The sequence below is a fragment of the Parus major genome, chromosome 7 (assembly GCF_001522545.3).
Source record: "Parus major isolate Abel chromosome 7, Parus_major1.1, whole genome shotgun sequence".
Lineage (NCBI taxonomy): Eukaryota > Metazoa > Chordata > Aves > Passeriformes > Paridae > Parus > Parus major.
This window is the reverse complement of record NC_031776.1, coordinates 4,294,729-4,307,714: the sequence shown is the minus strand read 5'-3', so window position 1 is coordinate 4,307,714 and position 12,986 is coordinate 4,294,729. Positions and strand designations below refer to the sequence as shown.

Here is a 12,986-nt window from a genome sequence, read left to right as displayed (position 1 = left end):
ACCCTCCGGGCATGGCTCCATCCTCCTCCTTCGGAGCCCTCAGGAAAGGGGCTGACAGCCCCCCAGCATGGCGGGTTTTTTATTCTCTCACGAATTTTTATTCCAAGTTACATTTATCACAGTGGGAAGCCGAGCTCCCTCCCCTGAGGGCTGCCCCTCACAGAGCCTTTTCGCCATATTTGCCTTCGCGGCCCCGGCCCTCCTGCTGGCAGTGGGTTTCGATTTGCAGAACCTGCCTGTGAAAAACGAGGTTCACATAATTTTTATAGAATTTAAAAGTTTAATAAAAAAGACAACTAGGAGAAAAAATTGAAGTATACAAATACGGCCAGGTGTCTCTGCATTCAGCCAAGAGAGCACACCTTAGTGACAAAGGATTGTCCCTTAAAAACAGAACCCTACTACGTATCCATAAATTCTCATACATTCTTCTTAGGATCTTTGGTGTTCTTTTGTTTAGTTTTCTCTTACCCCCTTCCCAATAGATCAATCTTCTTGGCGCCATTGAGATTTACATTCCCTGATACCAAAAATGCAATAAATTCCTCCCCCAGAGTTCCGGTCACTGCTGTCTTCATCTGGACAAGATAGTTTACAAATGCAGGAGTTCTCTAGCTATTTTTTTTTTCCCCAGTCTTTGGGTTATACAAACAAAAGCAGTTTTTATTTTAATACTATGCCATAGCCTAACATATATGTATTATACTAATATTTCTAAATTTCATCAATAACAGAAATAAAGAAAACTATATTTATACAACAAAATTTCTCATTCTTATACACATAACATTCATTTTAATATTTGCGAAAAGCCAACAATATAAAATGTATCTATAACACTGCCCAATGAAATGATTTAGCACCCTTTTGTGTGTGTATTTTATGGGGTATGTTTGTTTGTTTGTAGTTTTTTGGTTTGGTTTGGTTTGTTTATTTGTTTGGGGTTCTCTAAATTCGGTTGTTTATGATTATCTTGTGTAGGGGCTTTCTAAAGGATGGAGGTTGTTCTGAATGTTACCCTTCGCACAGCACCAATTCACACGCTGAGGCAAGGTATTTATATTTTTTAATTCTAGTTTCCATAAAGTAGGGACCTAGGTGATAACCCATAAAAGGCTATTTCCCAGTTCATCAAAGCTTTACACTATAGACTTTAACAGACAAAGGCATAGATTTCATTACATAACCTCTTTATTGATTAGTACTCAACTCCCTATTTGCTAGTTGTATGTCTCACTTCTCACACAAATTAGTCCTCATGTGCAGTTCTTCCGTCTGTTTGAGTCTTGGGTCTATTTTGAATAGGTGGTCACAGTCTCCCACTGCCAGAATTACCTTTCCTCCAGTTACTGCAATGCTCATAACTGTACTGATTAACAATTTAAAAAAAAAAATCAAAAAAATCGAGGTTTTCTCAGTTATTCACATTTTGGAGGGGGCTCGATATCGTAGCAGTCATTTCTCTAAGGAAGAGCAAACCATTGGAAGTTGGGAGAAGGATGAAGATTTAACAGTCTGCTCATAATTCTTCATTGCTTTGGCTCCTGAGGACACCGTGCTGCAGGGGAAACAGTCCTGACAGAGAATACTCTCCCAAATCAGACATTCTGGGAGAGTTTTGAGTCTTAAGTGGACATCTTTCTCCTCTTTTACCAACAATACCCTGACTTACAAACTGACATAACTAGATAAGTACATAGATCTGATATCTAGATCTGATATCTAGGAAGTATGTGTTACCAATCATCATTAAATATGGGGTTAAAATTATATACAGTTCTCATAATTGAGGCTTTACAAACTTCCTCACTTCCTGTGTGGTGTTGTGGAACTTTCAGGAATTCTCTGGAGTCATAAGGTGACACAAAAAAAAAATTCAGGAAAAAGGAAGTTTTGAACCTTGATGTTTGTTGAGAAATAAAACAAATGGTGAAAAGTCTCAAAGTGAAAATTGGACCAGAAGATATTTTTAAAAACTTTATCATTTTAAACTAACTTTAACTTTATTGGGAGTGAATTATACAAAATATGCTGAAAGAATACTCGTGGTCTGAGTGCTTTTTTTATATTGATCCATAGTCTAAACCTGTTGCAAAATTTTTTAACATATATAAAAAATATTTTCAGCTACTGTGTTCCTCCACCTAAAGCCAGGAGATGGCACTAGGGGAATAGCTATTCCTATGGATGGGCCTGTCTGAAAGCAGCAGTGCCTCTCGACCAGGGATGGTGTTTTCCGTGTGGAACTTTAGCAATACACAGAGCTACCTGTACTTACAGGCAGGAACATCTGCATTACAAATCCAGCTGCAGCCTGGAAACTTACCCTGTTTTTTCATTTGGGAGTCTGATCTCATATTATTATATCAGAGTAGGCAGGAGGGAACCATGCAGGAGCAGCTGAGAGGGAAGAAGTAGAAAGGAGATTGTTGGGAATTACTTGGATGCCTAGAGGTAAAATTTGGCTGTGTTTATGAGGTCCTGTCAGGTACAGCCTCCTGGAAAATGCCTTCCTTAAGCTGATGTAGGCTCCTGGGTAAGACCAACACCTTGCTCATAGGTCTGTCAGCAGGCAGGAGGCTGGCAGAGAGATTTGTAGGCCCAGGGATGCCAGGTCACCCAATTTACAGTTTTGGCAGCTTTGTTGTAGCAAGAAAATCTGGTGGGGCATATCCCATCACATATGTACCTATGCACTGTAACAGAACTGAAAGGTGGAAGATCATGTCCTAAGCCACAAAAAAGTAAACTTTGTTCAGGCTTCAAGGATCAGTTTCTGGGATCAGGAAATACCTTAAACAGACAGTGGCAATCAGATTGACCTCTGGCATTCTTTGGGGAAGAAGGGTGGCTACAAAAAAATAGGACATTAAGGACAATCTTTCTCCTTTTTAATGTTCTTGCAGAAAACAGAATAGAAGTAGATGACTGCAACAGGACAGAGAGTGCGAATCATTGTTACTCGTCACAGATGCTGTTTCCAGTTCAGGATGTGCTTTTCTTGCCTAATGGGTCTTTACAGAGACACTGCAGAGCCAGGGGTAAGTGACAGTACTGTCCTCCTTTCTTGCCCTGTCTGGTCCCTGCACCTCTGTTCCTCCTGGAGCCATAGTCACAGATCCCTAATTCTTATTTTTCAGCCCATCATGGTGATGTTTTCTCTATGTTATGTTCATCTCCCATAGCAGTACATGATCTGTCCCTCCTTCCTGAACTCTGGTATAGGTGGCTCAGGACTGGATAGGGTTTGCCCTAGGTTATAGATGTAAATTGTCCAAGTTAGTAGTTCTCCCCTGCTGGGTTAGTGACAGATAGTTTCCTTTGCCACTCCAAACTGCCCAGATCTGTTTTACTCTGTGATAAACATTGCCACTGCCTGCATACCCAGAGGTAACAATATCCACCCCTCTGGTATGAGAACTGTTGCCAGTGTAATGTAAAGACACCAAGTCAGAGGGCTCCCCCACTGTGTGTACAGCCCTGACCTGAGGGCTTTGTGACATTTGGACTTTGCTATGAATTAGTTTAGTTCAGCAGTCTCTTTTCAGTCAGTCATTTATTTTTATTTTTTTTTTCATTGCTACAGCTGGAAAAGATCTGCATTCTCTTCAGTGTCTGCTTTGCTGTGAGCAAGGTCTAACACGTTTACTGTACTGAATGGAATTTAAAGCATTATCTTGCTGACAAAAATGCACATGGCCTTGCTAGATACCAAGTTAGCAAATCGAGGAATTGTAGGTTACCTGGAGGAAAAGTGTTCGAAGCTCTGTGGGTAAGACAGGTTGAAATGAAAATTTGGTCTGTTTTTGTCAAACTTAATGTTCATCTGAGAAACATGTATTCTCCAGACATGTACAAGTATATTTAGGTAAGAACAGCCATATAAAAAGAATTATCTGTTTTTAAGAAGAGATAATTTTTGTAGTCTTTCATTCCCACTGCAAGGTAAAAGAACTTTTAAAGGAGTTGGATTTTATTTTGATAACAGACAACTTAATGTGAAAAACTACTAGTTAATGTAGCCCTTGGATGCAACTGTCCTAATTTTTCTCAGAGCTTTATTGTCATGTGCCTGCCTTTGAGTAATGTTTGCTCTCTAAGGTACAAATCTAAGTGGGAGATCTGCTTAGAGGTATGTTCTTCTAGAATGATCAGTCATTCAGAGCAGCTCCCCTGACAGCTGTTGCCACCATGTCCCATCCCTGGGGGTGATTTCTGGCAGACAGCTGTCTCTGTATCTGGGTAACAGAAGCTCCTGTTCAAACAGCCATGGTTAGCTGTGTTCCTCTCTTTTGCCACTCGTGGTGGTGATATTATCTGTAAAGCCAAGCTGCAGGGTCTGGCCAGAGGCTTTGAAAGCACAACAATGGGCAGCACTGGCCCCTCTCACAAAGCACGTTATTTCCTTTTTAGACTTTCAGTCTGTGTTGCAAAGAGTGAGCCCAACTGTTCATGTCCAACATTGATGATATGAATAGCCTAGAGGTTTGGTTTCTGAGTAGGTTATTTAAAGCTGATGTGCTGTCTTTTTTTCAAGAAGAATACAGTGCCAATTTAGCATGGGTACCCATCAGGGGACCTCCATGTTCTTCGTCCAACTTTTTTGTGTTGGCATTATAGTGCAGGGAGAGCTGGAATAAGATGCAGAGCTCTCAGCTTACTCCTCCCTTGATACGTGACTCTCTGACTCTCCTCAGTGTGCCTTTTCATGGGGTCACACAGTGTCAGTCATGTGGGCATGAGACAATGTGACAGAAACAAGCAGCAGTGGATGGTCATGGCTTCGAGTGGGCATGGGCCCCTGGTAGCCAGCTCTCATTCCTCCCTCCTGGCAGAGCACCATGGCACTGACCACATGTAGCATATAGGCACATAGCTGGTGGGAGAGCCACCTCCTTCAGCACGTACCTAGGAGCACCAGAGAGATCCCACAGCCCTTCAAGGCCTTTGTGGGAGGTCCAGCATTAGCTGGGAATCAGCAGAAAGAGGTATGTGGGAGTCAAGCGTGGGAGTCTCATGAGCTGAGAATGAGACTTGGCAGGTTTGAAGGTGATGGTGGCAGGTGATATCTCACCATTGGACTGATTTTGTTTTCCCTGGGTCTTCCAACATGAAACCTCAAACTAAGATGTTTTAAAAAGGTTTCTAATCTGGGATGCTGTTCTGAAGTCCATGCAGGCATATCTTTATCTTTTAGTTAGATAGCTGTCAGCAGTTCTCAGCACACAGCAGCACCGATTTGGAGCTTGACCATATGAGTTGTGCAGTAAATTATTTCAAAACCACTTCTACAAAAGCTGAAGAAGAGCAGCAGTTTCAGGGAGCACTCCCAATGAAGATAGAAGTTACACACTGAAGGCCTGGTTTCCTCTGTGGAAACCAGAATTTGGTGTCTGATACCAAAGAAGGAAGCTTCATCCACTCAGGTGTTCATCAGTATGCATTTATGTTAGCACGTGGCACAGGGTAAAACTCTCAAAAAGGGCTATGAAGAATTCAGATTTTCAGTGAAGTTTATCCCTTGATGCATTTTGTCCTGTGTAAATCAGCTGCAGACCATAAAAAATGCATTTGATTTTTTGAGCAACATAGACCAGAAGAGCAGTTTGTGAATATAAAAGGCACATAAAGGCACTTGCTGAACACAGCAGACAGGAATAAACTTAAGGTGCTGCTGAAGGTTGAAAGCATTGCAAACAGGGCTGCATGAGTAAGGCATTATCTCCCAGAAAAGAACTATTCCTGATGTGTAATAAGTATTATTAGGATGAAATTATGCTTCTGTACTTTTATTGTATCAGAATCAAAATGAGTGGCAACCCATGTTGTTGTGTTAAATACTTCTAATAGTGTTTTAAAGCATCTCTGTTCAAGTACTATCAATGCTTACAGTTTCAGACTTCAAGTTTCTTATTGGTTTGCTATTTAGGAGAAAGCCACTCCATTTGGCTGATTTAACAGAGCTCAAATTATAAAGACTACACTGAGATGAACTACTTTTTCTTCAGAAGTGGCAAGTAGTTTTGAAATTAGGGTTTCTTAACCCTAAATTCTGTAGTTTTACTGCTCTTTTTCCTGTCTTTTTCTTTTCTTTTTTTTTCTAATGTGCAGAATACACATGTATAATTTCATGTACCAGTAACTGGGGTTTGGATACAGTAGCTCTAAGGAGAGCTACACAGTATTTCCTTGGAGTAAGTGTTTCCTCTAAAGAGGAAAAGGCTTCAATAGCTCCCTTTTCTTCTGCCAGTGAGAGGAAATTGAAAATTGATACCAGTGGGTGTAAGTGAAAAAAAGAGACTTGTTAATTAACAAAAAAAAAAAAAAAAGAGGGGGGGTGCCTGCAAGGCACAGAAAATTATTGAATAAATGCTGGTTATGAACTCCAGAAAACTTACCCTCCACCTACCCACACAGCTCTACACACCCACTCACAGCAGAACAATGACAAAAAAACCCTCAAAAAATGCCTGGGGAGGAAAAATACATGGGCTGACCACATGGCCTGGAAAAGAAAATGGTGACTGGTCCATTTTATCTCCAGAAAGGTGAAGAGGAGTTCACTTGCTAACTAGGTAAATGAGTCCTGCTCTTATGAAAATGTGGTTTTGCTGTGTGGCCTTCATACCATGCACATGTTCAATTAACTGCTGGTTTTTATCCTACCAGAGGTGAGCAAGAGGTACAGTGAGAGCATCAACTTTTACTCTGAATATCAGGTACACTCCTGATTGACTTAAGGGACAGACCAGAAGAAACCTTTTAAGGTAATGAGGCAGAAGTGTTTTATTTGTTGTCTTCTAAAAACTGACTTAGCTTTTGAAATAGGATGGTTACAGCTGAGAAACTCTGAACTGAAACCACTTTTTAAACTAATGAAGCAGTTAATAAGCACTGTTGTTTGCATGAAGGGGAACAACTTAAAAAATGATAGTGTTCAGTATAGTGTGGAGCAAAAAATATGTCTGTTTTTGTGTCACAAAGAGCCAAAGAAAATGCCTTCCTGAGCAAATACTCTGGAGAGCTGATACATAGAAATATAAGAGAAAACCTAAGTTGGTTTTGTGTCTCTGAGTTGGTAAATCTGAGGAATGTAATAGTCTAAGTAGAAGCCCAGGCTGTGAATTCAGGTGTACATGGCATGATAATATATATTATATATAATATAATATGTTCTTGATGTTCCTTGAATGATGAAGAATTCTAAACTGGGTAACAAAAGCATAGGAAGCAATTGATCCCTTTTACCTGGAAGGAAGTTCATCTTTCCCTTATTTTTGCTGGGTTGGGAATTCAAAAATTCCAAAAATTCCAGGGTTTTCTTGAGCCTTGGAATTGGAAAGAGCTGTTCCTCTTCAGAGAAGAGAGACTTTTTAATGAGTCCTGAGTACCAGAAACTCTGGAAAACAATCTAGAAACTTTGTTTGCTTACTGGATCTCTACACATTAATGATAGGGTGGATAGCAATTCCTTTTTAGCTTTTAAAGCTTTCTTCAGACATAATTTCTTGTAAAGATTTAAAATTGTCTCACAGACTCTCTGTATCCTCTGCTCCAAGCATTTGTTGCTAAGTGGTGGCCCCAGACACACTTAATGTTCTGCAAGGTGGATGAGGGTTATGTTCTTATGACTGGCTAATTAGTTAGGCTCTAGGAAATTAAATACAACCATCCTCACTGTAGCTGTGGGCAGACAGTCACTGTCATGCACTGTTTGCAGAGGATGTGACTGAAGGACACATCCAATGGGCTTTTCTGTGACAATAAAATTAAACTTTTTGAGGTTGCAAACTGTGCTGGACTGACCTTCCTTCCTACAAGGTATACCTGACTACAGGGTTTCTTCATTATTTTCTCATCCTCTGTATCCAGCTATGAAAAGTTAAGTATGGCCATGCTCTTGAGGTTTTTTAACAGGGGCTCGTGCAACTCTGCCAATTCCAGAAGGGCTTTGAATTCATGAAAATTCATTTATCATGCAAAGGAGCTAATTTTTAAATGGGTTGTATTGCAAGGCCTTCCCTTCAGTGCAAGCATTCTGTGGCTGCTAACTGCAAATCTGCATGAAGTGTGAATCAAGTTTCAAGACCAAAACCTTCAAAATGTGATTGGCTTAAGTGCAGGAGACTTTTTTCCCCAATCTGTAACAAATTAAGGTGCTTTGTTTCTTCACATTTTCACATCCAAGCCTGGTTCACAAATCTCATGGCAACCACGAGAGAGACATTTACTCCATATAATAAGGTGGAATACTCCTTGCATGGGGTTTTCATGGGGCTTACTTGTCATTTTTGGTTTTTTACTTGTCATTTTTGGTTCTTGTAGCAGAGCCATGGAAAAACAACCTCCAGTGTGGTGAGGTGTGTGCATGTTAAGCATTCCTCCTCACTTTTGGTTTTCTTAAGGATCTGCCTTAATGGAAAATGGATATGACCTGTGCTACATAGCCCTGTCCTGCTAGGTAAGATCAAAAGAGGTTGGAAATTGTTCCAACCTACATGCTCTGATGGACACTAAAGGCACAACAGTCAGTTTCTTTTGCTGCCCAGCAGACAACAGGGAGGTGAGAAGGAAAAAAGGTCAGCACAAGGAAAAGTGCACCACAAAAGTGTTCAAGGTGGCTATGGAGAGAATAACTGCTGAGCCAGTGTGAGGTGCTGCTTTTAGCACTGGCTTTCTCAGGACTTTGTGCTGTCTCCTGTCCTGGTCCCTCTCATAATGTGCTCTTCATTGACCACTTTTACTCACAAGACCATGAAGTGAGTAAGCTCACAAGTGAGCTTCAAAGGATATTTGTGAGGTTGAGCATGAGCTGAATTCCTTGCAGCCACTGGCTGCAATTCATCCTGTGACATTTCTCTGCGCCTAAATGCCATTCATCCAGCATAAGACTGTACTCTCCACCAAAATAAATGGTGCATGTGAACTAAGGAGACATGGTGAAAGTGAATTTTTATGTTTAAAAGTATAATAGCAAATAAGTATTATCATTGCTATTTCTTTTAACCATTTTGAATAATACCTCTTGAAATACTTTTAGTGCTGCTGAGGAAATACATGGATGTTTTTTATTGCATTTATCAATCTGCCTCATTCATTTCTTAATGCAATGCCTTTCCAGAAGGCTGGCAATAGCCTTTCTTTTACAACAAGCAGTTTGATTCCAGAGTGCTGCTACCCATTATTGCTACATTGGTGGAGAAATGATAGTTTATGAACTAATCTATACCATCCTCCCAAACCATAGATTTTGGTAGTGTAGAATTCAGTTTAATGCTTTAATAAACCATGGTCTGATATGCACTGTGCCAATTACTCTAGAAGGTAGATGTGTGTGAAATTTGATATTTTCAGCAACATTTGATACTTCATTTTAAAGTAAATTTAAGTGCCTGAGTAAATGAAGGTATTGCATTTTTTTGTTATAAAATAAATTATAAATAACAGGTTACTAAAGAAATATTTTTTCTCTGTTAAATATTTGAGCACTTACTTATATCCCTGTGAAAGTCAGCCCCCTGGCATAAGAAGGGAGTAGATTTAAATCTGTGGAAAGATTGCATTGACAATAAGACAGTACTTGTGTGGTGGTTAAAACTAGCTGGGAATTAAATTCCAAATTAGCTGCTCTCCTCCCCCTGCCCCCTCTGGTGAGAGAGGGACAAAGGTAGAGATTATGGATTGAGATAAAAACCAGCAAAAGGATGAACAATTAACAAGCAACAGTATCAATAACAAAAGTACCTAAAAGAGAGGGTGATTTAAACAGTGAGGCAGAATCCAGGGTGCTGACCACTGCTAATTTCACTGAGGAAGAAACAGAACAAAATGACACATGTTCACCTTTATTGTTCCCCTGACTGATTTGAGTGGTATAGAATAGCAACCTGGCCATATACCCTTGGGTCTAAGTTCCACTTCTAGAGACCTCAAGCAAAACTGGAACAACTCAGAAGAAGGGTGCTTAAATGTGTTGTGTTTAAATCTGAAATTTGGTTGAAAACATGCTGAAGTGGAACACTTGTTCTTGCAATAATGGTATGCAGTGCCATAGGAGGGGAGCTAAAAGGAAAACTTTTTGCTGTTGAAGCAAGTTTACTTCACTGGGGAGGTTACATTTGTGGATTTTCTTCTCATAGGAGTGTTGCGTATACTTTGGCTTTTTAAAAATACCTCAGCTTTAGTGTAAATAAAACAGATAGGAAGGCTGAAAGGTCTTAGTGATGTGAACAGTCAAGTTTGCCTGACAAAAAGAGAATGTCTTTGCTAAACTTTCTTCTCCTGGGTTTGCCCTTGCACCATGAGGGTCAGGGCTAGCAGATGTGTGTGAAGGACACAGGTGATGTTATAGCCTGTTGTGCTTCCTCCATTTCTTGTTCTGTAGGTGGGAGAAATGACCAGTGTCTAGCAGCTCCTGGAAATGAGAAAAGAGAGCCACACACAGAGGGTTTTGAGGAGACATGTCTGAACAATCTTTGCCCAAACTCATTTGGGCAGTGGGTGGAGCTCACTGTATTCAACACTCTGGTGCTGTCTCTTGGCACATCAGGCACACCTGACCTGGATAAATGCTCCTTTCTGTCCATAGAGTGTCTGTTTCTGCACAGAACTGCATCACCCCCTGGCTGGAAACCATTTTCTTTTAAAATAAACTAAAATACAGCCCATTCTCCATCGGGAGAATGTTAATAGAGTGCAGAAACGGTTGTTCCTTTTAAGACTAGCATCTGTGTTTCTGATACTCAGCTCCTTGTAAGAGGTCTTTCTGTTGACAAAAGTGTTCTGTTGACACTTTTGGGCATATGGTACCTTCAGAGAAAAGCACTGTGAGTTGTAGAAAACAGCCTCTGCCGTTTCCTAGGCAGGGTCCTGGAGCCTTGAGAAGTGCTAGACGGAGGGACATTGCTCCTCTTGAAGTTCCCTGCTGTCTGAAATCCCTTCTGCCCCTTCTTCAAGGGGCTTCTTGTCTACCCCTGGCCTGGCAGAAACAGCTGTGGAGATGTGTGATAGTGGCTAAGTCAATGAATACAGCCTCTGCCAAGAGCAGAATTACATCATTGCAGCCAATCCTTGGAACCACCTCTTGTCAAACTTTCTGACACTTCCACCTCAGCTTTGTTCCCTGTGCCAGTTGCCAGATCGAGTCCAAGGACTGGTGATTAACAGCTTGACTTTCCTGTGGGAATTTAGCCTTGCTCCCAAGGACTTAAACTGGTGGTTGGGTGGAGTAGTGGAAAGTATGTTTGTTAACCATGTTCTATTTAAAATACAAAGCAAATGTAGTGATGGCAAGAGGTGTCAGATGACAGGGACTGAGAATTGTTTTTATTCTGTTCAGAGCCTGAACAGATGCAGGCTGGCTTTCCTTCCTCAGCTGCTGGGGTCTTCAGTCACTCTTGGAAGGGTTGGTTGTGCAGAGTATTTCTTTCCTTATGTGAACACTAAATATAAGAGAAATCAGTCTTTTGTGAGGAGCATTCCCCAGGAACAAAGCTCTGAGTGATGCTTGTTTTACTAGTATGGAGGCAGTAGATGGAAAAAAGGCCAACCTTTAAATGGTTTTGAGACAAAGTAAGAGGTTTCTCTGCTCTCCTACAGATGAGGCACCAAAGCTCTTTATGCATTGCCAAACTGTGCTTTCAGATTTGGTATGATTTTGGTGGGATTTATTGATGAAATTGAAGCTAATTTGAAGACAGTTTTGTGTGTTTCTCAAAAAAGCCCCAAAAATCCCTTGTTATTTGGTTTCCAAATCAACTTGTTTCTTCATTTTCAAAATGGATAAATAAAAAGGTTTATGTTGAAGCTATCACTAGCTGAAAGAGACTAGTAGTATATAAAGTATTTGCTTTTCTTTATAAATGACTGAATTATTTAAGATCTTATGAGATCTTATGTCTTTTTTCAGATATTTGTCTCAATTTAGGGTGGAAAATTTTTTAAATTAATAAAATCTTCGCATAGCATAAAAATCTACTCCCTGTACACCTCTATGAAATACTCTGAGGATTGACCTCAGTTTAATAGGGAAGGAGTATTCTCTTTGTTTTCATCTGCTTTATCTGCAACAATTATTTTTACTTTAATTTTTGAGGAGTGAGAGTAGTGTAATTAGTATTACCTTGATTCCTTGCAATTAGAATCCAGAGAAATGCTGTCAGCCTTGTTATGTCTCATAATCTGGCACTTTGTTTCAAACAAAAATTTGAAGGCGAGTTTTTAAAAATTAGCAAGTTTAAAAATCTGTCTGCTCCTACAGTGATGAGAAATCATCTGACTTTGTTAGTTGCTCGAATCCCAAATATTTTAGAAGTTGGTAAACCTTGCAATTTCCTAAAAAACACTGTGATGGAAAATTCAGCCTGTCCTTTAGGGCTGTGTCCAGCCTTAGACTAGACAGGTTCTGTGACTTTATGTCAGTGTAGAGTTGCCAAAGCAACATATATATATATATATATATATGTATGTATAATGTTTGTATAATGAAATGTTGGTTTGGTTTTCAGTTTTTTGCTCTCCCAACAACTGAAATCCAGAGTTTCTTGGAAAGAGAAACTGCCTGGAGCATGGGCAGGATGTTGAGGAACAGTAGGATGTGTAGCAGTGCTTTGAGTCTGCTCATGTACCCTGCACTTTTTTTAATTGCCCTTTTAGGATGAAGTTTAAGAACTCCTTTTTACTCCATTCCTCTATGCAGTTTTATTTTTGCATTTTGAGTGTAGCAATTGCACCCTTTGTGAGCTATCTGCTGGCATAAGTCTCTGGGCAGGGTATAATAACTCCCAGGTTCATTTGGCCCTGTGTGCCAGCATGGTGAGGGTTTAAATGGGAGATTCTTTGGGAAGCCTCAGAAAAGAGGCAGCTGTTTGAACGGCTGTGGTTTATTCTGGTGCCAGCCACCCCCGCTGCACCTGTTGGCACTTGAATTATGATCATTTCGTGCATAGCAACTCAATAAGGCAAGGTAGGACTTTAATAGAACAGGC

The 12,986-nt window shown here is 40.3% G+C and overlaps 1 long non-coding RNA gene across 1 annotated transcript; it reads left to right on the top strand.

The window, feature by feature from the left end:
• The first annotated feature begins 2,913 nt into the window (after positions 1-2,913).
• LOC107207765 lies at positions 2,914-3,911 on the top strand. The gene is made up of 2 exons (XR_004498202.1): positions 2,914-3,041; positions 3,587-3,911. It is a non-coding gene; the product is annotated as an uncharacterized LOC107207765 (long non-coding RNA).
• Positions 3,912-12,986: the final 9,075 nt, after the last annotated feature.